This window comes from Rana temporaria, chromosome 3 (genome assembly GCF_905171775.1).
Source record: "Rana temporaria chromosome 3, aRanTem1.1, whole genome shotgun sequence".
In the NCBI taxonomy this organism is placed as follows: Eukaryota; Metazoa; Chordata; class Amphibia; order Anura; family Ranidae; genus Rana; species Rana temporaria.
In genome coordinates this window covers 89,673,586-89,700,037 of record NC_053491.1, presented here as the reverse complement: position 1 = coordinate 89,700,037, position 26,452 = coordinate 89,673,586, and the positions used below count along the sequence as shown (strand labels likewise).

General features: G+C 46.3%; 1 protein-coding gene across 9 annotated transcripts in view; it reads left to right on the top strand.

Annotated features, from left to right (window-relative positions):
* Window positions 1–22,551: 22,551 nt before the first annotated feature.
* The window catches only part of CSNK1G1 (casein kinase 1 gamma 1), a 135,365-nt gene continuing 131,464 nt past the window's right edge, over window positions 22,552–26,452 (top strand). For 4 of the 9 annotated variants that reach the window (XM_040342927.1, XM_040342926.1, XM_040342930.1 and 1 more), the window contains exon 1: window positions 22,552–22,955. The gene's annotated coding sequence lies outside the window, so the exon portion shown is untranslated. The remainder of the gene's footprint in view (window positions 22,956–26,452) is intronic. The other 5 variants (XM_040342932.1, XM_040342928.1, XM_040342931.1 and 2 more) reach the window with 2 other exon arrangements.

Sequence of the window (26,452 nt, the reverse complement as noted above, 5' to 3'; positions counted from 1 at the left end):
TTTTATGTTTTGTTTTGTTTATGCTGTTTGAATGCTTGCACTTGTTTCCAGCAATATGGAAGAATAAACTCATAACCCTTGTTTCAACCACCCACGGCTGCCTCTCTGTATAATTCAGTGTGTAGTGAACCCACTCAGGAGGCCACACATCCCCGCTACCGAGCTAACCCCTTACACTATGTATACCCATGTGTCATATGTGTTTCACCAGTACTAAATGTATCATTGTATGACCTGTATGTTCTATTTCTCCGAACAATAAAGCACCATGTTATTTGTAAAATAAATAAATAATTAAACGTACAAAAGTTATCAGGTAATGAACTGGGTTTTCCCATAATCCTCAAGGACAGTTCATACGAGTATGCCCCTTTCATGTGGGTGAATCGATCAGGTCTGCCTGTCAGTTTTGTAGGTTGATCTGATCGGACCATGCATTGTCCTCTATAAAGCTGCTGGTGTCAACAGACATCTAAATCTACCTGTTGCCTCACTCCTTCAGTCTCCTCTTAAATTACTAACTTGCATATATCAGCATGGTTGTTGCACCACTTCCTTAAAATAAATCTCTCTAAAACCAAACTGATAATATGCCCCCTCTGACTTTTAACAACAAGGCCAATAATGCAACTATCAATCCCTACCCTCACACCAGGGTTTCTAGGTGTAATCCTAGACTGACCTGTCCTTTTAAGCCCCAAATCCAATTGTCAAATGCTTGTAGACTTTCATGCTTAAGGGAAAGAATAACCACTTAAGGACCGCTTCCTGCACATTTACGCAGCAGAATGGCACGGCTGTGCCCAGGCACGTACCTGTACGTCCCCTTTAAGTGCCCAGCTGTGGGTCGCGTGACCCGGTCCGAAGCTGCGAACCCGATCGCCGCCGGTGTCCTGCGATCGGTCACAGGAGCTGAAGAACGGGGAGAGGTGTGTGTAAACACACCTTCCCCGTTCTTCACAGTGGCAATGTCACTGATCGCCTGATATAGGGACAGGCGATCAGTAATGTCACATGTCCAGCCCCCCCTACAGTTAGAAACGCATATGAGGTCACACATAACCCCTACAGCGCCCCCTAGTTAACTCCTAAACCGCAATTGTCATTTTCACAGTAATCCGTGTATTTTTATAGCACTTTTTGCTGTGAAAATGACAATGGTCCCAAAAATGTGTCAGAATTGTCCGATGTGTCCTCCATAATGTCGCAATCACAAAAAAAATATATTAATAAAAATGCCATAAAACGATCCCCTATTTTGTAAACGCTATAAATTTTGCGCAAACCAATCGTTAAACGCTTATTGCGATTTTTGTTTTTTTTGTTTACCAAAAATATGTAGAATACGTATCGGCCTAAACTGAGAATTTTTTTTTTTTTTTATCTTTTTTGGTGTTATTCATTATAGCAAAAAGTAAAAAAATATATATTTTTTTAAAAATTGACACACTATTTTTGTTTATAGCGCAAAAAATAAAAACCGCAGAGGTGATCAAATACCACCAAAAGAAAGCTCAATTTTTGTTTGGGAGCCACATTGCGCGACTGCGCAATTGTCAGTTAAAGCGATGCAGTGCCGAATCGCAAAAACTGGACAGGTCCTTTACCTGCGTAATGGTCCGGGTCTTATGTGGTTAAGGCACACACATTTACCTACATAATAATCAGATTCTGTCTCTGGAAGCATTCATTTTGCCTCTTAACTTTTTCTTGGAAGGAACTTAATACTGGGAGGTGATATTTTTTTTTTTTTTTGGTTTAAAGATTTTATTGGAATTTTAAAATAAGTTGTACAATAAAGCAATAAACATCTGTTGATACATCAAGATAAATAACAGAACGAATGAAGTGAATTAAAAATATCCACGGAACAACAAAAGTCAAGAGAATACATATCTCTTTGTTTTTCATAACTGATGACAACAAGTAGAAAATTCTATCAGGAATAGATAAAAAAAAAAATATTAATACACCTTTTTTTTTTTTTTTTTTTTCCAAATAAGAATCACCAAGCCAAACATAAAAAGGGAAGAAAGAAAAAAAAAAAAAAAAAGGGTAGGGAGTCATGGTAATTTGTCATATAAAAGGTCAGGGTAGTCTCAGTCAGAGGCAGGGTGATGGGATAAGTTACGAAACTCTGTAGAGTCAGTAAAGCGTATCCAACAATTCCATTTATCTTGAAATTTAGAGGGAGAGTCCAATGATTGAAGAATCAGGTCTTCTATTTCCGCTATTCGTTTAATTCTTTGAAGCCATTCCGAAATGCTAGGAGGAGAAGTGTCCTTCCAATGTGTTGGGATACAGAGCTTTGCTGCATTAATCAAATGTAATACTATGGAATTTTTATAAACGTGGTAAGGTAGTGAGGTATGATGTAACAGGAATTGGGCAGCGGTGAAGTTCGGAGAGTAAGTAGTGATGAGAGGGATAATACGGTAAACTTCTTTCCAAAAGGGTTGTATGATTGGGCATTCCCACCAAATATGTATGAGAGTACCCAAAGCAGACTTGCATCGCCAACAGGTAGGCGAAGTGGAAGGGCTAAATTTGTGAATGACATGAGGTGTTCTATACCATTTGGAATAAATTTTATAACCGTTTTCTTGAGTGAGAACATTCAGAGAACCCTTATGAATGAATGTGAAAATGTGATGCCATTCATTGGCAGATAGGTGTATATCAAGAACCCTTTCCCAATATTGAACTTTTTCATCCATTTCAAGATCAACATCAGAAAATAATAGTGAGTACGTTTTCGATATGAGATGTCTTTGCGGGCCATTACTAACACATAACAATTCAAAGGGGGTTTTAGGCCTATTCCAAGTCAAAAGAGAACCAGAGTTTGAAATAGAATTTAGCATAATCTCATAGTCCATTTTAGAAATAGTGAGGTTCGGGAAAGTAAGACAAAAGGTGTCGTAAGTCAAAAATTTACCATCTTTGAAAAAGAGTTCCGCTCTTAATGAAGGAAATAAAATAGGATCTATGGAGATGGGTACAGCGGATTCAGGAAAAAGATTAGGGATTACAGGGAAAGGCGTCATTGGGCCCGGGGAGGACGATATGTCAAATTTAGCACATATTAACCTAAAGACTTGTAACGTGGGACCAGTAAGGGGGTGCAAGCTATTGCCACGGGGTATATTACGGGGGTTCATCCAAGGAAGGTGATGTAAAGGAATTTTAGATGATAGTCCCTCAAGATCAATCCAATCTTTGGTCTTCCTATGAATGTGCCAATCAATAACACGGGACAAATGGCAAGACCAATAATATTTCTGTATATTTGGTAATCCTACCCCACCCAACAGTTTAGGGTTGAGTAGAGTATCCCACTTAATCCTGGGTTGGTTGGAATCCCAAATAAATTTCAAACACAATTTTTTATATAATTTAAAGAAGGAAGCTGGCAATTTAACCGGGATGGTTTGCAAAAGATAGAGTAATCTGGGGAGGATATTCATCCTGATTATGGCTATTCTTCCAAACCATGAAAAAAGGTTTTTGTCCCATTTTAGGAGGTCATCCTGAATAGATTTAAGCATAGGTAGAAAGTTAGAGGAATATAAGTCCTTTAGTAGAATAGGTATGCGTATGCCTAAATAGGTTAGCGAATGCGTTTCCCATATGAATGGAAATATACGTTTGCACAGGGATACCACATCATTCTGCAGAGTGATATTTAAAGCTCTGGATTTATTAAAATTGATTTGAAAGTTGGAAATTGAAGAGAAAATTGAAAAGTCCTTTAGTAGATTAGGTATAGTATTAACAGGATCCGTTAAAAAGAGCAGGATGTCATCTGCATAGGCTGCTAATTTGTATAGTTTGTCATTGATATCAACACCTTTAATGCTGGGATTAGATCGAATTCTCATAAGGATAGGCTCCAGAGTTAAAACAAATATGATTGGAGACAGAGGACAACCCTGGCGGGTCCCGTTCGACACGGAGAAAGCCTCCGACAGGCATCCATTAATTTTTATTCTAGCAGTGGGAGTGGAGTAAAGAGTAAGAATGTAACGTAACATGCGGTCACCAATCCCAAGGGCTTTCAAGCATTCAGTCATATAGTCCCAAGCAACCCTGTCGAACGCTTTCTCTGCGTCGAGAGAGAGAAAGAATCCAGGTGTAGAGTGTCTCGTCAGCCAATGATGGATATTGATAGCCTTTTGGGTATTGTCTCTGGATTCACGTCCAGGGACAAAACCAACCTGGTCCAAAGAAACTAAATTAGGGATTAATGGCAATAATCTATTTGATAAAATTTTAGCATAAAGTTTTAAATCTACATTAAGGAGGGAAATGGGCCTATAGTTAGAGACTAAAAGCGTGTCTTTACCAGGTTTAGGAATCATCGTGATGTGTGCCTCAAGAAGATCCCTGTTGTTGTTGAGAGGTTGATCTGGGATTGAGTTGAAAGTTTTCAAAAAATAAGGGAGTACAATATCTGTGAAGGTGTTATAGTAGCCTACACTCAAACCATCCGGACCAGGACATTTGCCAGTTTTCAGCTGTTTAAGGGCAAATTTAGATTCATCCCATTCCAGTGGGCGGTCCAAATATTCAGTCTCCTCCTTCCTTTACTGTCATTTTTAACACTTTGATATTTTTTGGGGGGTGAAATGGTAGAGGTACAATGTACCCCATTACCATTTCACATAGGGGGGGGGGGCAGGATCTGGGGGTCCCCTTTGTTAAAGGGGTCTTCCAGATTCTGATAAGCCCCCCGCCCGCAGACCCCCACAACCACCGGGCAAGGGTTGTGGGGATGAGGCCCTTGTCCCCATCAACATGGGGACATCCTCCCCATGTTGAGGGCATGTGGCCTGGTGCCGTTCAGGAGAGGGGGGGGGGCCGCACTCTGTCCCCCCCTCTTTTCTGCGGCCGGCCAGGTTAACGTGCTCGGATAAGGGTCTGGTGTGGATTTTTAGGGGGACTCCACGCCATTTTTTTTTTAATTTGGGGTGGAGTTCCCCTTAAAATCCACACCAGACCTGAAGGGCCTGGTATGGATATTTGCCGGGAACCGCACGTCTTTTTTTGGGGGGGTTTTTACGGCGGGGTTCCCCTTAATATCCATATCAGACCTGAAGGGCCTGGTAATTTAATTTGGGGGATCCCCATACATTTTTTTTCCCTTTATGAATGAATCCCTTTAGAATTGCCAGGAGCCGACAATTCATTATAGCCGCGTGTGAATTTTAAATGGCTTTTTTCCTTCAGAATGGCATTTTTTGCAGAGACAGTTCTAAGTGCGGTAAAAATGCGCTATTTCACATGCTGACATTACACCCCCCCTAGGTACGAAATTTAAAGGAATATTTCACTTTTATTGTTTCACTTTAAGCATTATTAATTTCACTGCTCCCGAAAAAACGGCCGTTTTAAAAAATAAAAAAAGCATTGATACATGTTCCCTGGGGCAGGACTGAGATCCCCAAACACTTTTTAGGACAAAACTTGCAGATTAGCCTTTAAAATGAACACTTTTGATTTCTCCCATAGACTTCTATAGGGAGTTCGGCGCGGCTTTACATATTACTTTCAATGCGCCGGCTGCTACGCTGGTTCATGCGCCTAATTAAGGCTTCACCCGGCGCACTAATTAAGGCATGAACCAGCGCAGCGCACAGAGCATAGTAAATCAGCCCCATTGTGTGTCATCATTGGTGTTATTCAGCCTCATTATTGGTGTCATTGGGAAACATTGTGTGTCATCATTGGTGTTATTCAGCCTCATTATTGGTTTCATTAGGAAACATTGTGCCCCATCATTGTGCCTCATTATTGGTGTCCTTAGGGAACATTGTGCCTCATTATTGGTGTCATTGTGCCTCATTATTGGTGTCATTGGGAAACATTGTGCTCCCCCATTTTTTGTCATCATTGGTGTCATTGTGCCTCATTATTGGTGTCATTAGGAAACATTGTGCCCCATCATTGGTGTCATTGTGCCTCATTATTGGTGTCATTAGGGAACATTGTGCCTCATTATTGGTGTCATTGTGCCTCATTATTGGTGTCATTGGAAAACATTGTGCCTCATTATTGGTGTCATTGCATGTGTCAGGTAGGTGAGTGCAATGGTCAGGTAAGTGAGTGTAATGGTCAGGTAGGTGAGTGTAATGGTCAGATAGGTGAATGTAATGGTCAGGTAGGTGAGTGTAATGGTCAGGTAGGTGAGTGTAATGGTCAGTGTATGTTGCACAGTGCATTCTGAGCACAATGCATTCCTGATCCCTGCAGTCTGAGCGAATCTGGCAGAATCGTAAATTTCTAGTACCTTAGGGCTCATTTAGAGAGGGATGATCAGTCCCATCCTCTGGTAGGTTTAATTCTGTGTTGGCACTTTGCAAGAAATAAATTGCTCTTGTGTCGCGGTTTGGGCACTCGGGCTCAAAAAGGTTCGCCATCACTGACCTAGTGCATTGGAATGAGTACGGTCCGGAGGAACGCTCTTTGGTCTCATCCTCGGACGCACATGCCTCTGTCCCCCTCCGTGATTTTCATAGACGTTTTCGCCTCAAGCCCAGTGGTCCTCCAAGGGGAGGGGTCATTGAGGAGGGGGTACTGTCAGGGCTGGGCTCAGCCCTTCCTTCTCTGAGCTGGCCACTCAGCTGCCAGCTTGTCAGAAACCATGAATCAGACCGAGACAGAAGTACAGTTAAATCACACTTGTTTAATAATAAAAATAAAAAGGTAAACAGAGTAAGCGTAGACAAAACATAGCCAGACTTCAGTAACCGGATCAGGTAGTCAGCCAAGGCAATGTCAGAGAGGCAATGTAGCCTTCCCAGGGGGCAACTGTGAAGCCCTGGCAATGTCACTAGAGTCTGCTAAAAAAACAAAAAGTGTGTGCGTGTGAGGACATTTTAAAGTGGAACTTTTTTTTTTTATAGGTAAGTTTTTATTTATTTTCAGTACACAACATACAACAGACAACAAACACATATATTGAGCAAACATTTCCCATTCCATTACAAAGATCTGGTAGCTGGTAAACATTTTATGCATATATAGCAACCCTAAAAACCTTTGTCATTTTTTCCAATTATGACCATTCAGTGTGCTGGGGCTTCAGTCAGATTTCAAGGAGCAGGTGGTATGGTGCTCTCAGAGTTAACCCAAGAGCCCCAAACCTTCAAGATTTTTTTTGGGCACCCCCTAGCCTCATATGTCAGATTGGATAGCGGTATAGCATGGTTAATGGTAGTGAGCCAAAAGGCTACGGTGGGCGAGGATTGAGATTTCCAATGGAAGGTTATCGATTTCGTAGCATAAGACAATACTATCCGCAAAAAGGTTTGCACATTCTTAGAGATACCATCATCATGAATATAACCCAGTAAGCACCTCAGGAGATTGCGGATATTGGGTATCTGCGTTAGGCCACTAATGAAGGCTGTGACCTCCGACCAGAACTTTCTAATAGGAGCACTGTCCCACATCAGGTGAAAGAATGTGCTATCAGCCATGCCGCATCGGGAGCATAGTGCAGAGGGTAATCTATTTAACTTGAACAGTAAGCATGGTGTAAAGTAGGATCTGTATAGCAATTCAGGCTGTATCACCTTGTCATGGGAAAAAATGACAGAGGGAACCTGAAAGGGGAGAACCTCCTGCCAGATGTCCTCCGTCAGTTCAGGGATGCCAGCTCTCCAGCTATTGGCCACACTGCTGAGCCTATGAGTTGTGGAATGTAAAAGGGACCCATAGTATGTGGAGACTAGTTTGGCGTGAGAGGAGTCAGTCAGTAATTGCTTCAGCGGAGAGAGTTGAACAATTATATTACGGAGGCCCAACTGCATTGCCGCAGTATGGCGGATCTGTAAATAAAGGAAGTAGGCCGTGAGGGGTAGATTATATTTGATAAAGATACCCCCTGGCACAACTCCAGGGCATAAACCATTCTGCTTCTGAGCCAAATTTCATATTAGTAAAGCATGCAGACAAGAGTGAAATTCAGTCTAACTCCACCATCCCAACAGCAAAAGAGACGGAACCTTTATTGGTATTGTAGCTTTGTAGACAGAGTGACATAAGCAATCATCATTCATATGGGTACATCTGATTCACTAATCCATATATGGTCTTCTCTTATGACGTCTGTTTCTTCACCACATGGCTTACATTCCACACTCATGGGGGCCATCTTTCTTTAGTCGATGGAAGGGGCAGGAAAGAGGGGGTTGATTATGAGTAGGGAGTACAAAGACATCTGTTTTCAGTTTTACTTACCGGGCCGAGATTTAACTCTATAATGACTTTATCAAGGAAAATAATACTATTGTAATACACCCATATATGTATATGTGTGTATATATATATATATATATATATATATATATATATATATATATATATATATTGTAAGGGGTTAGCTCGGTAGCGGGATGTGTGACCCCTTGGATGGGTTCACCACACACTGAATTTATACAGACAGGCAGTCGAAGACGGTTGAAAACAAAGATTTTGGTTTACTCTTCGATCTTGCTGGAAACAAGTGCAAGCATCCAAACAGCATAAACAAAATCAAACATAAAATAAACCCTAGCCACTTTGGGCATCTACCTTCCACACAGGAACCTATCTATGGAGTCTAGCACAGCCTACTGCTGTGTAGACAGTGCTGGTCATACAGCAGAAAAACAATAGTCTTTTGATTTTTATCACACAGAAAAATCAATCCTCTCCTCACCTCCTCATAAGACTTTCAGTACGGCTCTCTTCCACTCAGAAAGCCTCAGCATGCAGCAAATTAGTGGTAATCCTCTGGACTACTTATAGAGGCCTTAATTGCCTCATTCCGAACAGCTGAAGTCTTCCAACGCCCTTAGACCTTTCCTGGCTACATTTGCAGCCGACGCCTAATAACAATTGGTGTATTGTCTAAACAAGGCAGAAATGTATGTCCAGTCTGTGACAACACCCACAGGTTTACCTGACTTCCTGTCACAATATATATATATATATATATATATATATTTTATAAGAAATAAAACAATATAAGAAAGGAAAGCAATATTTGAGTGGCTAGGAGAAAAATAACATAAACACAAAAGATTCATTTTATTAACTCCATCACAGTCTCCCCTTAAAATGACTATTTTATCAGTACTGTCCCTGTGTTTAGCCCCCCTATCAGGATCTTTTTGTATTTCGCATAGCGACCAGACAGGTCTTATGCGTAGTCCTTACCAACGAAACAGTCAGGAGGCGGTCAAACACTATTCTTTCCCTCATCATTTGAGAATGTTGTATGTGTTTTTAACAGGTAAGGACTGTAATGGAGGATACGGTCAATACAACAAACCATTATCGTAACCAATATAAGCAGAAACAAAATTGCTATACCCATCTGAGTACAAATGCGTTGTTACCCAAAATACTGTTTCCAAGTAACATTTTACATACACCCCCCTTCTCAGCTAAAATCATGTCTAGGGCCATACGATTTTACAAAGTCATTTGTGAAGTGGCCTCTAGTTGTTCAGCTAAACCTTGGAGTGCATCCCTGGTATAGTTAACGAACCTCTGTTGGTTATAGTATGTATAATTAATCCAATCTACATTCTTATTTGAACCCTCTTTATCCCATGACTAAATTACATTTTGTAAAAGCAACAATCTTACCAGATTACTGTATTTTTCCTCTTACTATACTTTCAATTATAACTGTCTTAATTTTGCAAAAGAACATTCATTTATATTGGGATTTCCTAAATATTTTACTTCTAAAGGAAACTTTTTCATGTTGAATTACATTATATTTCAGAACCAATCATACAGTATGATTGAATGAACCACATATGCTCTGTCACACTATGACTGTTAAACAAACACATGGCAGTCTTAGTTCATCCTTCAGCGTAGACAAACATACAGGAAGTTCCACTGTGCTAATTTATAAAAGCACAATATCCCTCCCCAATAAATACATTTGTCAACTAAAAGCTTGAAAAAGTGACTTTTGAATTCACAACTGTGGTTCCATCACACTGCATCATTTATTCATAATGTATCTATATCCCACTTCAACTGACCTTTCTTTTTAACACCCAGTTGTCACTAGACAAAGCTTAGTCAAAGCTGTGTATATTGACACCAAAATGTCCTTCAAAACAAATGGTGCAAAACCCACATTTTTTAAAATACCAATCATCATCCACATACACTTGTACAATGTAAATGTATGAGAAAGAGAGAGATCTCTATATTAATCAAAAAAACTAAATTAATAAGGGCTTTCTTCAGATCTTCAAATGATTGTATACAAGTTATCTTTTATTATTAAAGAAACGATTTGCCCTATAGTAAGCCTTTATAGTTCATTAACATTTATTCAGACAGATACTTTGTCTTCAAAAATTTCAACAAACTCTCAAGGAAAGTTATTTAGGCTCAAAAATGTTTTAAAACTATTACTGTAGCAAGTACCGTAATACCCTCTAAATATATTTTTTTTCTCATACATGAACCTTCTTGAACAAAAATGTTATTCTAAGGTTCACAGAAGTGAAAATTGTCATGGCGTCTCAGTCTGTGTAACCTGATCTGCATCTCTCTGCTGGGAACACATTCCTTTCCATGTAATGATCTCCAAAGAAACATATGTTAATGCCAGACTTAAACTTCCAATGCTTTGTATCCCCATGCATTGTACAATTCGATTACAATCGAATTTATAGTTTTTCTAATTTTTAACCTTTTTTACAATTGTTTAAACATATTTGGTTTGTACATCTGCCAAAAATCATGTACATTACATTATAATATGACGTTTCTTGATTACAGTAGTGATGAAAAATTGTTTAGAGGACAATCTCATGAAATTCACAGATTAGTTCCAGCCTAATGAACTGTGAATTGGCCATTTTCCTGAGAAACTCCTCCTCCAACCAAAGTCTCCACTCCCATCAGAAATATCAAATTACAAAAACTTTTAACACTTATAATTTTTAGATTGAACAAAACTTTCATATTTTAATATTTTTCTTGGGTAACCTTAAGTAAATTAGAACAATCTACTACCTTTAATTTAATAACCAAATCCAAGTTTGGAATCTTTTGTAAAAAATTGCTCAATCCTTAACTTATTATTTCCTGCAACCAAATCTGTAGGATTTTCTGTTAAACACTAAATACTATGTTGTTTACCATTACTGTTTATCTGGATTTTAAACAGTTCTTTACACAATCTTAATCAATAATTTTCTCTTAAAACTTTGTTCCGATCCTTGCTTGTGCTTTAAATGACCACATGTAATAACACATTTTTGGTTTAGGGCTAAAATATTCATAAACATTTACATGCAGCATTAAACTTAGTTTCCTTGTTAAAGAACTTCTTTAAACTCTGACATTAATTAATTAATTACCCTATGGAATATATCACAGTGATTATGGGACTCAAAACCTGCAGCTACTTGGTCTCTTGCTTTAAACTTATCCTGGACCCCCCTTGGGACCCTTATGGCATCCATATATACATATGGGGGTCAAAACTACCAGCTGGGGCACTTCTATGCTTCCCGTTGGATTCAGATGCTAAGTAATGACTCTCCATATTTATCTTTCTTGTTCAGAGCACTCTGTGGCCTATATCCCCAGTCATCAACTGTATTCCAGCCCACAGATTCCCAGTGGTCACAATCATCACCTATATCACACACATATATATGGTTCCTGAATGTAATACCCTGCCAGTCTAATGGAGGGAAGGAGACTATAGTACAGTAATCAAATATAAGAAAAAAGATATATAGTTTCATTCTGATGCGGGTGGCACAGTCCATCATATCTCATCTCCAGAGAATGTTTTCGAAGGAACTTCTTAACCATCACCCAATCCCCAGGGAGTATGCAGTGAATACCTGAATCTAAATCAGGATCTGGAATGGAATAAAATACTCGTACATGGATATTAGTTAATTACTCTTCAAGAGCGGTCACATAAGTTCTCAAAGTATCAGACTGTAATTGCAACTGTCATGGGTAATAACAAACTAATCTAGAGGCTGTTTCAAACAGGATTTCAAAAGGGGATAAAGAATGCTTTCCCCTTGGGGCCACTTTCCCACTACTCTGAGGGTGGTAAGGTGTGTGAAACATTAATGTGGTACCTAGAACCTTGATCACTCTATTACCTCAGTTATCCCATATCTGAATCTGGAGCCATCAACATACAAGATGAGTTAAGGCATTGGAATCGGGGCGCAGAGGGTAGATGAGCGGATTCCACCTTCATGAGTTCAAAGCAATCATGTTCATCCAGGGTAGGAGTAGGTAGGTCTGCACCATTCTCTTCTTCCTGTTTTGTCCAGAGACATGGCATGATACCCCCCTTGGACAAAACGAACGAGAGTAGCAGGGTTGGTGGCTTACAGAACACAGAATCTGGTATGGGCAATGGCCGGTGGGCAGTATAGGATGCCAACTGAGTAACAGGGGGTAGAGGGGGTAGTTCAATACTGGGCAGGGGTTGGGGCAGGATGGGTCAGGCTGGAGCAAGTCAGAGGGACCTCCAGCATAGAACAGCATTCGGGCAGAGCCCATGCTTCTACAATAGCAGTGGTGTTGCTCAGAATACACACAGCAGTTTAAACCTTGGCCAGATCACCTCCTTGTACAACAGTCAGCGTTTGATAGGTAATACCAACAGTGAAAGCAGTAGGCTTGGCTTGATAGTGGCAATAGCCGCATTAACATCCGTGGGCACCACATCATCACAGTATAACAGCCAACAAGCCATATATTTATCATGTCGTGGGTCACATTTCACCATCTGATTAGCCATCTCAAAAGCAAGCATTAGTCAGCCACAGTGAACTGTCATGTGAGGCTTTCTCAGCTGAGATGGCTGGGCATAAGGGAAGTGGCATGTGGGAAGTGGCATACAAAAGGAAGGTCACCAAGTTGGGCACAAACTCAGTGAGAACTACAGGCAGGGCTCCATAGATCACGCAATCTGACTGAGAAAACAATAAAAATCAGTGTAGGGTGGTCATTCAATATTTAAATTAAGCTCAGCTTAAAAAAATAAGCTTCAAAGATAAGCATTGTGAGTTACTAAAAATTCCAGTCTTATGCATCAACGTTATCAGTTGCTGTGGTGTGAAACAGTTAAACACATACATATATATAACAGTTGCAATTTGTCTGACTTACTTTTAAAAACCATTTCCCTTTTGTTTTATTCTCTTTCCTTCCCTCTTTCCTCAAGAGACTCAAGCTGCCAGCAAACACAGGGTTAATCTGCCATCCTGGAATCTAGAGGCAGACGAAACCTGAGACTCTCCCAATCTTGTCAATAGGAACTTAAAGTCTCCTGTTCAAGAAAAAAAGGAGGGAGGGAGAGGCTGCGCGTTATTTTCTATCCCAATTTTCTACAAACATGAAACAACACATACAGTGAGAATATGACACACTATTTCAGCAATAATTTTTGCCCTTTGTCTGTATGGAGGTAATTATTATATGCACAAAAATGTATAACACCATCTGTAAACCAAAATTGGCAAGGCATCTGTGTCTCTATATTACAAATTTGTATTTATAATTTTTTGTACACCATCTGTAAATCTGCTTTTTCTCTTATTTTTTTTATCAAACACAGAGATGGCAAGGCATCTGTGACTCTTACGGTTCATCCTCTTTAAGCCACTCTGTGCAAAAAGCCAGACAAGGCAACTGTGTCACCCCCTTCTCATACAGACATCCGCTGAAATAGCCACATTCAAGTCAACATAGAACACAACATAACATAAAATATCAGCCGGCAGAATAGGGCAACAGGTTCTGTTTAAAGCGACTTTGGACAAGAAATTACCCGTCTTTGCATGGCCTAGAAGCAGCAGACGAACCGTGAGCGAAGGGAGAGCACGTATGCGGAAGAATATGGGCAAAGAGTAAAAATAAACTTCTCTTACCGTATTCTTAAAAAGGTGATCAATCTCTTTGTCCGCACAGGCGCACCCCATCCACATCTCGGTCTGCTGCGTCTGGTCAAGAAACCAAAGTCCACGTTGGACGTCAATTGATAAAGATACCCCCTGGCACAACTCCAGGACATAACCCATTCTGCCTCTGAGCCAAATTTCATAATAGTAAAGCATGCAGACAAGAGGGAAATTCAGTCTACATCCTCCACCATCCCAACAGCAAGAGAGACGGAACCTTTATTGGTATCGTAGCTTTATAGACAGAGTGACATAAGCAATCATCATTCATATGGGTACATCTGATTCGCTAATCCATATATGCTCTTCTCTTGTGACGTCTGTTTCTTCACCACATGGCTTAAATTCATACTCATGGGGGCCATCTTTCTTTGGTCGATATAAGGGGCAGGAAAGAGGGGGTTGATTATGAGTAGGGAGTACAAAGACATTTGTTTTCAGTTTTACTTCCCGGGCCGAGATTTAACTCTATAATGACTTTTTCATGGAAAATAATACTATTGTAATACACCCATATATATACCGTATTTGCCGTTGTATAAGGCGACCGGGCGTATAAGACGACCCCCTAATTTTACATTTTTTTAAAGATTTTTTGCCTGTACTCACCGTATAAGACGACCCCCCTTACAAGGATTCCGACACTTCATATTTCTTCCTTCTGGAGCCATATTCTTCTTCCTTCTTGCTGGAGCTGGAGCCAATCACGGTGAGCGATGTATTCTATTAATGAATACAAAGCCTGCTTGGATTGGCAGAGGCTGTATCATCATTAGCCCACTCCTCTCTGACTCTCAGGCCCCGTACACACAAGGAGACATGTCCGATGAAAACGGTCCGCGGACCGTTTTCATCGGACATGTCTCCTGGGAGATTTTGGTCTGATGTGTGTACACACCATCAGACCAAAATCCTCGCGAACAGAGAACGCGGTGACGTAGAAGACACTGACGTTCTCAAACACGGAAGTGCAATGCTTCCACGCATGCGTCGAATCAATTTGACGCATGCGCAGGATTTCGGGACGCTGGTTACACGTCATAACCAGCGGACATGTCCGATTAGGTGTACTAACCATCGGACATGTTTCCAGCGGACAAGTTTCTTAGCTTGCTATGAAACTTTTGTCCGGTGGAAACCTGTCCGCTAGGCCGTACACACGGTCGGACATGTCCGTGGAAACTGGTCCGCGGACCAGTTTCAGCGGACATGTTTGACCGTGTGTACGCCGCCCTAAAGCCAATCCGAGCAGGCTACTGTATGTAGCCTGCTCGGATTGGCAGAGGTTGTTACTCTAATCCAAGCAGGCTCTGTATTAATTTGAATACATCACTCACCGGGATTGGCTAAGCAGTATATAATGTATATAGCCGAAGCTACATACAGTATTACCACACATCCAGCAGGCATCCGAGCAGTTGACCCGGCGTATAAGACGACCCCTGCCTTTTGGCCATTTTTTTTTAAGTGTAAAAGGTAGTCTTATACGCCAGCAAATACACTATATAGATCAAGAAATAAAAAAAATATAAGAAAGGAAGGCAATATTTGAGTGGCTAGGAGAAAAATAACATAAACACAAAATAATCATTTTATTAACTCCATCACATATTCCCTACAGAATTCCTCAAAGGGACGAAACATGTTGTCTGAGAACAAATGCATAATGGTTTTCACCCTCCGTTTCGACCAGTATCCCTCCATCAGATCTGCGAAATAATTCTGGTAGATTCGGATTTCCCCAGAGTGGAGTGTTTGGCGAGTACGTATTACTGTCATTGGAGGATTGTAGTTTAGTGAGTCTAAGGCCTTGTACTCACGAGCAGACATGTCCGATGAAACCGCGGACCGTTTTCATCGGACATGTCTGCCCGGGGACTTCTGTTCGATGACTGTACACACAATCGAACAGAAGTCCGCGCGTAAACAATACGCGGGGCGTGTCCGCATGCGTCGAAGTCATTCGACGCATGCGAGGGATGGCGGGCGGCCGGACATGTACGGTAGGTCTGTACAGACGACCGTACATGTCCGGGCGGACAGGTTTCCAGCGGACTGTTTTAAAGCAAGTCCAGGAAACAGTTGTCCGCTGGAAACCTGTCCGATCCGCCCGAAAATGGTCCGCTCGGGCCTACACACGGCCAAACATGTCTGCTGAAACTGGTCCGCGGACCAGTTTCAGCAGACATGTTTGGTCGTAAGTACGGGGCCTAAAAATCCGTAAAGTCATTGCCAGGATAGTTGTACCCTCCCACCTGCTGAGGGACATGCGGTGAATCAGATTTTGCAGGGACTCGTAGGGGGTAAGTATAGCTGCTTCCAAGGCAGTGGCCGCATTGTTGGCTTCAGGGTAAAACCACCAATGTGCATAGGCCAGCTGCGAGGCAATATAATAGGTCTGGAGGCAGGGTAAGGCTAGCCTGCCCTCCAGTACCGGCAATTGTAGGGTATTCTTGGCAATCCTGGCTGCTCCCCCCCTCCAGAGAAAGGAAATAAGGATGGAGTCTATTTCCTTAAATTTGACTTTCGTGACATATACTGGTGAGTTACCCAGGATATACAAAAATTGTGGCAAGAAAATCATTTTAAAAATGTTTATCCTACCCAGTAATGTTAGCGGCAGTAGTCCATGTTTTGAGTGTGGTTTTCATCCGTCCGATGAGAGGGTCTTGGTTAATTTTGATATAGGAGGATAGTGTGTGTTGTAGCATGACTCACAAATATCTGAAGGAGCTGACCACTTGTAGTGGGCAAGAGGGAGGTAGCACTATCGATGTTGCTTGGTTAATCATGAACAAGAGAGACTTGTCCCAGTTAACCTAGAATCCAGAGAAGTGACCAAACCTCCTAATAATCTCCAGCAGGGCTGTGAGAGACGACTGGGGATCCGACAAGTATATTAACATGTCATCCAGACCCCCAATCGTCAGTCCTGCAATCTCCCCACTGGACCTTATCAGTGCCGCCAAGGGTTCTATCGCCAATGCAAAGAGCATCGGCGACAGAGGACATCCCTGTCTAGTGCCTCTCTTTATCGGAAAGGGATCAGACACGGATGCATTCACTCTCAATCTGGCAGTGGGCTTCAAATAAAGCAGTTGCACCCATCTATTTGCAGCCACTTGTGCCCATCATACCCAGTCATTGTGCCCACCATATGCAGTCACTTGTGCCCGTCATACGCACTTAGTGTGCCCACCATATGCAGCCAGTGTGCCCATCATACGCAGCAATTGCGCCCACCTTTTGCAGCCACTTGTGCCCACCATATGCAGTCACTTGTGCCCGTCATACGCAGCCAGTGTGCCCACTATTTGCAGCCACTTGTGCCTGTCATACGCAGCAGTTGTGCCCACCATATGCAGTCACTTGTGCCCGTCATACGCAGCAATTGTTCCCGCCATACACAGCCACTTGTGCCCACCATATGCAGCCACTTGTGCCCGTCATACGCAGCAATTGTGCCCATCATTTGCAGCCACTTGTGCCCATCATATGTAGCCAGTGTGCACACCATACACAGCCACTTGTGCCCGCCATACGCAGACATTGTGCCCGTTATACGCAGCCATTGTGCCCGTCATACGCAGCCATTGTGCACGTCATATGTAGCCACTTGTGCACGTCATACGCAGCCAGTGTGCCCACCATTTGCAGCCACTTGTGCCCGTCGTACGCAGCCAGTGTGCCCACCATATGCAGCAATTGTGCCCACCATTTGCGGCTACTTGTGCCCACCATATACAGTCACTTGTGTCCATTATACGCAGCCAGTGTGCCCACCATATGCAGTCACTTGTGCCCGTCATACGCAGCCAGTGTGCCCACCATTTGCAGCCACTTGTGCCCACCATATGCAGTCACTTGTGCCCATCATACGCAGCAATTGTGCCCACCATTTGCAGCCACTTGTGCCCGTCATACCCAGCCAGTGTGCCCACCATATGCAGTCACTTGTGCCCGTCATACCCAGCCAGTGTGCCCACCATATGCAGTCACTTGTGCCCGTCATATGCAGCCAGTGTGCCCACCATATGCAGCCAGTGTGCCCATCATACGCAGCAATTGTGCCCACCATATGCAGTCACTTGTGCCCGTCATACGCAGCCAGTGTGCCCACTATTTGCAGCCACTTGTGCCTGTCATATGCAGCCAGTGTGCCCACCATATGCAGTCACTTTTGCCCGTCATACGCAGCCAGTGTGCCCACCATTTGCAGCCACTTGTGCCCACTATATGCAGTCACGTGTGCCCGTCATACGCAGCCAGTGTGCCCACCATATGCAGCCACTTGTGCCCATCGTACGCAGCCATTGTGCCCACTATTTGCAGCCACTTGTGCCAGTCATACCCAGCCATTGTGCCCACCATATGCAGTCACTTGTTCTCATCATACGCACTCAGTGTGCCCACCATATGCAGCCAGTGTTCCCATCATACGCAGCAATTGTGCCCACCATTTGCAGCCACTTGTGCCCACCATATGCAGTCACTTGTGCCCGTCATACGCAGCCAGTGTGCCCACTATTTGCAGCCACTTGTGCCTGTCATACGTAGCAGTTGTGCCCACAATATGCAGTCACTTGTGCCTGTCATACGCAGCAATTGTGCCCGCCGTACACAGCCACTTGTGCCCGCCATACACAGCCACTTGTGCCCACCATATGCAGCCAATTGTGCCCACCATTTGCAGCCACTTGTGCCCATCATACGTAGCCAATGTGCCCGCCATACACAGCCACTTGTGCCCGCCATACGCAGACATTGTGCCCGCCATACGCAGACATTGTGCCCGTCATACGCAGACATTGTGCCCATCATACGCAGCCATTGTGCACGTCATATGCAGCCACTTGTGCACGTCATAGGCAGCCAGTGTGCCCACCATTTGCAGCCACTTGTGCCCGTCGTACGCAGCCAGTGTGCCCACCATATGCAGTCACTTGTGCCCGTCATACGCACTCAGTGTGCTCACGATTTGCAGCCACTTGTGCACGTCATACGCAACCAGTGTGCCTACCATTTGCAGCCACTTGTGCCGGTCATATGCAGCCAGTGTGCCCACCATATGCAGCCACTTGAGCCTGTCATACGCAGCAATTGTGCCCACCATTTGCAGCCACTTGTGCCCATCATACGTAGCCAGTGTGCCCACCATACACAGCCACTTGTGCCCGCCATACGCAGCCATTGTGCCCATCATACGCAGCCATTGTGCCCGTCATACGCAGCCATTGTGCACGTCATATGCAGCCACTTGTGCACGTCATACGCAGCCAGTGTGCCCACCATATGCAGTCACTTGTGCCCGTCATACGCACTCAGTGTGCTCACGATTTGCAGCCACTTGTGCACGTCATACGCAGCCAGTGTGCCCACCATTTGCAGCCACTTGTGCCCGTCATACGCACTTAGTGTGCCCACCATATGCAGCCAGTGTGCCCATCATACGCAGCAATTGCGCCCACCTTTTGCAGCCACTTGTGCCCACCATATGCAGTCACTTGTGCCCGTCATACGCAGCCAGTGTGCCCACTATTTGCAGCCACTTGTGCCTGTCATACGCAGTCACTTGTGCCCGTCATACGCAGCCAGTGTGCCCGCCATACACAGCCACTTGTGCCCATCATATGCAGAAATTGTACCCACCATTTGCAGCCACTTGTGCCCTTCATATCCAGCCAGTGTGCCCACCATTTTCAGCCACTTGTGCCCGTCGTACGCAGCCAGTGTGCCCACTATTTGCAGCCACTTGTGCCCGTCATACACAGCCACTTGTGCCAATCAAATGGAGCCACTTGTGCCCATCAAATGCAGTCAGGCGCATCCCCCGGCTGTCACTTCACTAATCCCAAACAAACCTCCCCCCCTGGGAGGGGGGAACCGGGTGTGGCGACACTTATCGAATGACGGCACTTCCTCCCCCTCTTCTGTAGTGGTGGCTGTGGCTCCTGTGTCCGCTCGGCTACTCAGGCTTCCTCCGCCATGTCTCCTTTTCCGCCAAAGCCTTAGGCATCCAATAGGATCGCCTAAAGCTTTGGCCAATCGGGAGACAGGTTTTACTGACCTGCCTGCTGATTGGCAAGGAGGAACTTTAGTGTGAAAATAGCCTCTGGCTCTAATCACGTGCTTCAAAATACACACCCCGCCTAGTGGCTGTGGCTCCTGTGTCCGCTCGGCTCCTCAGGCTTCCTCCGCCATGTCTCCTTTTCCGCCAAAGCGTTAGGTATCCAATAGGATCGCCTAAAGCTTTGGCTAATCGGGAGACAGGTTTTACTGACCTGCCTGCTGATTGGCAAGGAGGAACTTTAGTGTGAAAATAGCCTCTGGCTCTAATCACGTGCTTCAAAATACACACCCCGCCTATCCCCTCTATAGTATTTCATGCGTCCGGCGTCCTGAAAGGGGCACATGAATAGGGAGGGCGGCAGAGGTGATGGGGGCGGTGCCCATGCATTGTGGGCCCACCATGCAACCATGCAGTGGCCACCACTGGTCTTTGATCTCTGTCAAGTGCTGGGGTCTGGATCGCCTCCGCTGCTTTTCCTTCAATCGGACAAAAGAAGCTGAGTGCGAGTTTACCTATAGCCCTCACACTGGAGACTTGTACACCATCATCATGGCATCCCAGGACGGTGGGTACAAGGTCACGGGAGGGCAGAGCGCATGTGGGAGAAGGAGAGGGCCCCTGGGTGGACGTGGGAGAAGGAGAGGGCACCTGGGTGTTTGGAAGAGGAGAGGGCCCCTGGGTGGCCATTTAGTGAAGAAGAGGGCCCTGGGTGGCCGGGGGAGAAGGAGAGAGAACCTGGGTGGTTGGCAGAGAAGGAGTGGGCCCCTGGCTGTTTGAAGGAGAAGGAGATGGGCCCCAGTGTTGGCGAAAATTGGAAGAGCTGGTTCTTGGGTGATTGGAGGAGGAGAGGGTGCCACCCTTCTCCCCTTAGGACGGGGACAGACACCCTTCACTCCCCGGAGGACGGGGACACCATTCTCTCCCCCGGAGGACGGGGACACCATTCTCTCCCCCAGAGGACGAGGACACCCTTCTCTCCCCCGGAGGACGAGGACACCCTTCTCTCCCCCGGAGGACGAGGACACCATTCTCTCCCCCGGAGGACGAGAACACCATTCTCTCCCCCGGAGGACGAGGACACCATTCTCTCCCCCGGAGGACGAGGACACCATTCTCTCCCCCGGAGGACGAGGACACTCTTCTCTCCCCAGGAGGACGAGGACACTCTTCTCTCCCCAGGAGGACGAGGACACTCTTCTCTCCCCCAGAGGACGAGGACACCATTCTCTCCCCCGGAGGATGAGGACACCATTCTCTCCCCCGGAGGACGAGGACACCATTCTCTCCCCCGAGGACGAGGACACCCAGAGGCTATTTTCACACTAAAGTTTCTCCATGCCAATCAGCAGGTAGGTCAGTAAAACCTGTCTCCCGATTGGCCAAATATTTAGGCGATCCTTTTTTTTCTCGACCTCGGGCTAGTGTGTGTTAGGGATAGGGCTGGAGGCGGTGCTGCCGATAATGTCATTAAAACTCTTGCTCCGCCTCCGCCCGCTTACCCGAGTCTATGATTTTAGCTTGATCCGCCTCTGCAATGTCATTAAAACTCTTGCTCCGCCTCCGCTCCGCCCACCCGAGTCTATGATTTTAGCTTGATCCGCCTCTGCCCGCCTACCCCAGTCTATGATATTCACGGACAAAAAAAAAGCATCTGCGCATGCGCAGTGGACCCGCGATCAGCTGTGCTCCTGAGGTAGGAGCACAGGAAGTGACGCGGTCCGATTTTTTCACAGGTCCGAGGATTTTTTACAACACTGGCAATGCGCCTCTGCAGAGGCGCATTGCTGGCGGTATTACCGCCGTGTCCCATTGTTTTCAATGGGAAGGAGCGGTATACACACTGCTCCTCTCACCGCTCCAAAGATGCTACTTGCAGAAGATTTTTTTTTTCTCCCGCCAGCGCATCGCCTTATTATAGGCTTACCTGTAGGTAAAAGTGGTAGTACAGAGTTTACTACCACTTTAAGTTTCGCTTGAATAAAACACTCTCAATTTACAAATGACTTGAATGATATTTTTGACATGCAACATGTATCTTATGTTTGAGGGGGCATAGCAAGCTGGCTTACTACCCCTAGCTTGCAATCACTATGGTTGGTGCACTATTACTGAATAACCACTAGAGGCGTGGTGGCTCTATCGGACTAATTTGTTTTCTACTTCCGCCTAGCAACAATACAAGCCGTCGCTATGGAAGAAAAAAAAGTAACGCTGAAACCCGGGTGTGCGCAGTGACTTTGTTACTGTTTAAGGCGCCATTTTTAATGCTGGCAAACCCTTTGTAAAAAAAACAAGACAAGGCGTTGCTCCCTGGACCCTTCCTACCGTTTCACGCATTTGAAGCCGAGGCTGTAAAAAACGCTAACAAAACATCTATGACCGCGAAAGAAAAGCTCCCAACTCTCAACCTGGAATACGCATGCCAGGTTTCGTGATGTCTTCCTGCGATTGTGCCCATTTATAGTATATGACGGCATGTGCGTAACCCACCCGGGACCCCGCCCCTTCCCTTGTTGTGCGGGAGCGCAGGGCGGAGCTGGCAGTGGGGTTTCCGGTCCGCAGTGTGAGGAAGGGAACCGGGATACCGGGGGCGGAGCGAGTAGCCGGAAACAGCGGGGGTTTCGGCTGATATTTACTCGGGTGCCGGAACTGTAAAGGGGGTCCCAGGTACGGAGAGGATAGCAGGCCGGCTGGATGTCGGGAATACGCCACCGCCCTGTGTAGAGGGAGCGCCGGCTGAGATTTCATACTCTGACGGGGATTGGTTGTCCGTGACGAAGAAAGGCATCCGGCTGTTATCGGTGTACAGCGCGTCCGGCTGGGGCTCTATGAGAGCCGGGAGGAGGAGGAGGCGGAGGCAGCGCTATTGTCCGACCGGAGACACTCCCCATCCCAGTGTGTGCCACTGACACCGAGGACAGGTATGAGGGCTCAGCCTATCCGGGGGCATGGCTCCCTCCTCACCCATCACAGCAGGCAGACTCCTCCCTGTGGGGGGCTCATTCACAACAGCCAGACTCCTCCCTGTGGGGGGCTCATTCACAGCAGCCAGACTCTTCCCTGTGGGGGGCTCATTCACAGCAGCCAGACTCCTCCCTGTGGGGGGCTCATTCACAGCAGCCAGACTCCTCCCTGTGGGGGGCTCATTCACAGCAGCCAGACTCTTCCCTGTGGGGGGCTCATTCACAGCAGCCAGACTCCTCCCTGTAAGGGGGCTCATTCACAACAGCCAGACTCCTCCCTGTAAGGGGGCTCATTCACAACAGCCAGACTCCTCCCTGTGGGGGGCTCATTCACAGCAGCCAGACTCCTCCCTGTGGGGGGCTCATTCACAGCAGCCAGACTCCTCCCTGTGGGGGGCTCATTCACAGCAGCCAGACTCTTCCCTGTGGGGGGCTCATTCACAGCAGCCAGACTCCTCCCTGTGGGGGGCTCATTCACAGCAGCCAGACTCCTCCCTGTGGGGGGCTCATTCACAGCAGCCAGACTCTTCCCTGTGGGGGGCTCATTCACAGCAGCCAGACTCCTCCCTGTAAGGGGGCTCATTCACAACAGCCAGACTCCTCCCTGTGAGGGGCTCATTCACAGCAGCCAGACTCCTCCCTGTGGGGGGCTCATTCACAGCAGCCAGACTCCTCCCTGTGGGGGGCTCATTCACAGCAGCCAGACTCCTCCCTGTGGGGGGCTCATTCACAACAGCCAGACTCCTCCCTGTGAGGGGCTCATTCACAGCAGCCAGACTCCTCCCTGTGGGGGGCTCATTCACAACAGCCAGACTCCTCCCTGTGGGGGGCTCATTCACAGCAGCCAGACTCCTCCCTGTGGGGGGCTCATTCACAGCAGCCAGACTCCTCCCTGTGGGGGGCTCATTCACAGCAGCCAGACTCCTCCCTGTGGGGGGCTCATTCACAGCAGCCAGACTCCTCCCTGTGGGGGGCTCATTCACAGCAGCCAGACTCCTCCCTGTAAGGGGGCTCATTCACAGCAGCCAGACTCCTCCCTGTAAGGGGGCTCATTCACAGCAGCCAGACTCCCCCTGTAAGGGGGCTCATTCACAGCAGCCAGACTCCTCCCTGTAAGGGGGCTCATTCACAGCAGCCAGACTCCTCCCTGTAAGGGGGCTCATTCACAGCAGCCAGACTCCTCCCTGTAAGGGGGCTCATTCACAGCAGCCAGACTCCTCCCTGTGGGGGGCTCATGATTCACAGCAGCCAGACTCTTCCCTGTGGGGGGTGGGGGGCTCATGATTCACAGCAGGCAGACTCCTCCCTGTGGGGGGGTGGGGGGCTCATGATTCACAGCAGGCAGACTCCTCCCTGTGGGGGGCTCATTCACAGCAGGCAGACTCCTCCCTGTGGGGGGTGGGGGGCTCATTCACAGCAGGCAGACTCCTCACTGTGGGGGGGCGGCTCTCATTCACAGCAGGCAGACTCCTCCCTGTGGGGGGCTCATGATTCACAGCAGGCAGACTCCTCCCTGTGGGGGGCTCATGATTCACAGCAGGCAGACTCCTCCCTGTGGGGGGGGGGGGCTCATTCACAGCAGGCAGACTCCTCCCTGTGGGGGGGGGCTCTCATTCACAGCAGACAGACTTCTCCCTGTGGGGGGGCGGCTCTCATTCACAGCAGGCAGACTCCTCCCTGTGGGGGGGGGCGGCTCTCATTCACAGCAGCCAGACTCCTCCCTGTGGGGGGGGGCTCATTCACAGCAGCCAGACTCCTCCCTGTGGGGAGGGGGGCTCATTCACAGCAGCCAGACTCCTCCCTGTGGGGAGGGGGGCTCATTCACAGCAGCCAGACTCCTCCCTGTGGGGAGGGGGGCTCATTCACAGCAGCCAGACTCCTCCCTGTGGGGAGGGGGGCTCATTCACAGCAGGCAGACTCCTCCCTGTGGGGTGCTCATTCACAGCAGCCAGACTCCTCCCTGTGTGGGGGCAGCTCTCATTCACAGCAGGCGCAGTATGGACATATATGCAGGAAAAATAAATGTATTCCAAATGCCTTCATTTCCACCATTGTGGCACTTGGCAATAAAAAAGCACAGCATGCTGCATTTTTTCTGCACTGGAATGTACCGCAAAGGTGCATGATCTCACACAAAATGTACACGATCGCGTGTGAATGCAACATGGGAAAGTAAAAAAAATGAGAAATCATTTTTAATAATGCCCAGTTCACACTAGACCGTGTTGATGTGATTCCTATACCGCGTGCAAATTGCACTGCCCCCGCGATCTGCAGCGGGTGTGACCTGCAATGTTAATGACCCCCAAACACTGGTTGCAGTGGCGTGGAAAAAGTGTGCTCGGTGCCGTGTGTTGACTGCATTGCTTTTGCAAGTCACGCACACGTTCCTTTTTCACTAGAACAGAAAGCGCTTTGCGCTTCACATGCAGTAATGTGCAGTGCGATTTCGGCTCCAATCATTTTGAATGAGCTGAAACCGCACCAAAGTAGTGCATGGACTACTTTTTGAAATGTGTGGCAACTGCATCGCATGGTACTTTTACTGTGCGCGCAATCGCAATGCATTTGCGGCCTTAATTAACTCGATCTGAACACCCCGTAGCAGATCGCAAGGGCATTGCGATCGGCATGCGGGGGACGCGGCTCTCCCGCACTGCATTTCAGTGTGAAGGGGCCCTTAGTTTTTAATGGCAGCCACCAAACAGCATGGTACCGCAGTTTGGTGTAATTGCAAATGTGGTTCTTGAGCTGCTTTTTGTGCGGTTCTGTGCATTACGCAGCCCTTTCAAATAGAATAGGTGGTCAAAATCAGAAGGCGCATGTTCCAGTGTGACCTGGCACAGGAAACGCATGCAGAAACGGTGAATGCAGAGATTGTGGTGTAAATGAGCCCTTCTTGTCCAGGGATCTGTTCTATCTCCATCCTACAGGCTCACTGGGTTGTCTGGTGGTAGCTACAGAATAAATTGTCTAATCCGATCGATCTATAGTTTTCAGCCTGTTCCATCGATAAGATGCACACACGGAAGTGAATTTCGATTGTTAGTTTAGATCTGTTATCTTATCATGTGAGCTTACAATCGGATCAGTGGAAATACAGGCATATTTATGAACAAAGTATCGCTGTGCTGCTGATGTCCTGGCCGATCCAGTTTGTTGGATCTACTTTGATCGTAAGAAACGTTATGGCTATTTGTTCATTTTTGGATTGAATCGCACATCGATTGGGTAACGAAAATTTAAGCATGTATGGCAGCGGTGTAACATTGACATGCAAAAAAATACTTCCCTAGGTGGATGCAGCATTAGTCCTCCGCCAGCTCTGCAGTGAGTACTTGCGGATCAAATGCAGTGGATTGTTTAGTCCCCCCCCAATCAGAGCCGGAGTTCTGGGCTGTGGCGGGGACAGGAGGAGTTTGCTCAGGCTCTCGGCGAATCACTGAGAGGCTGTG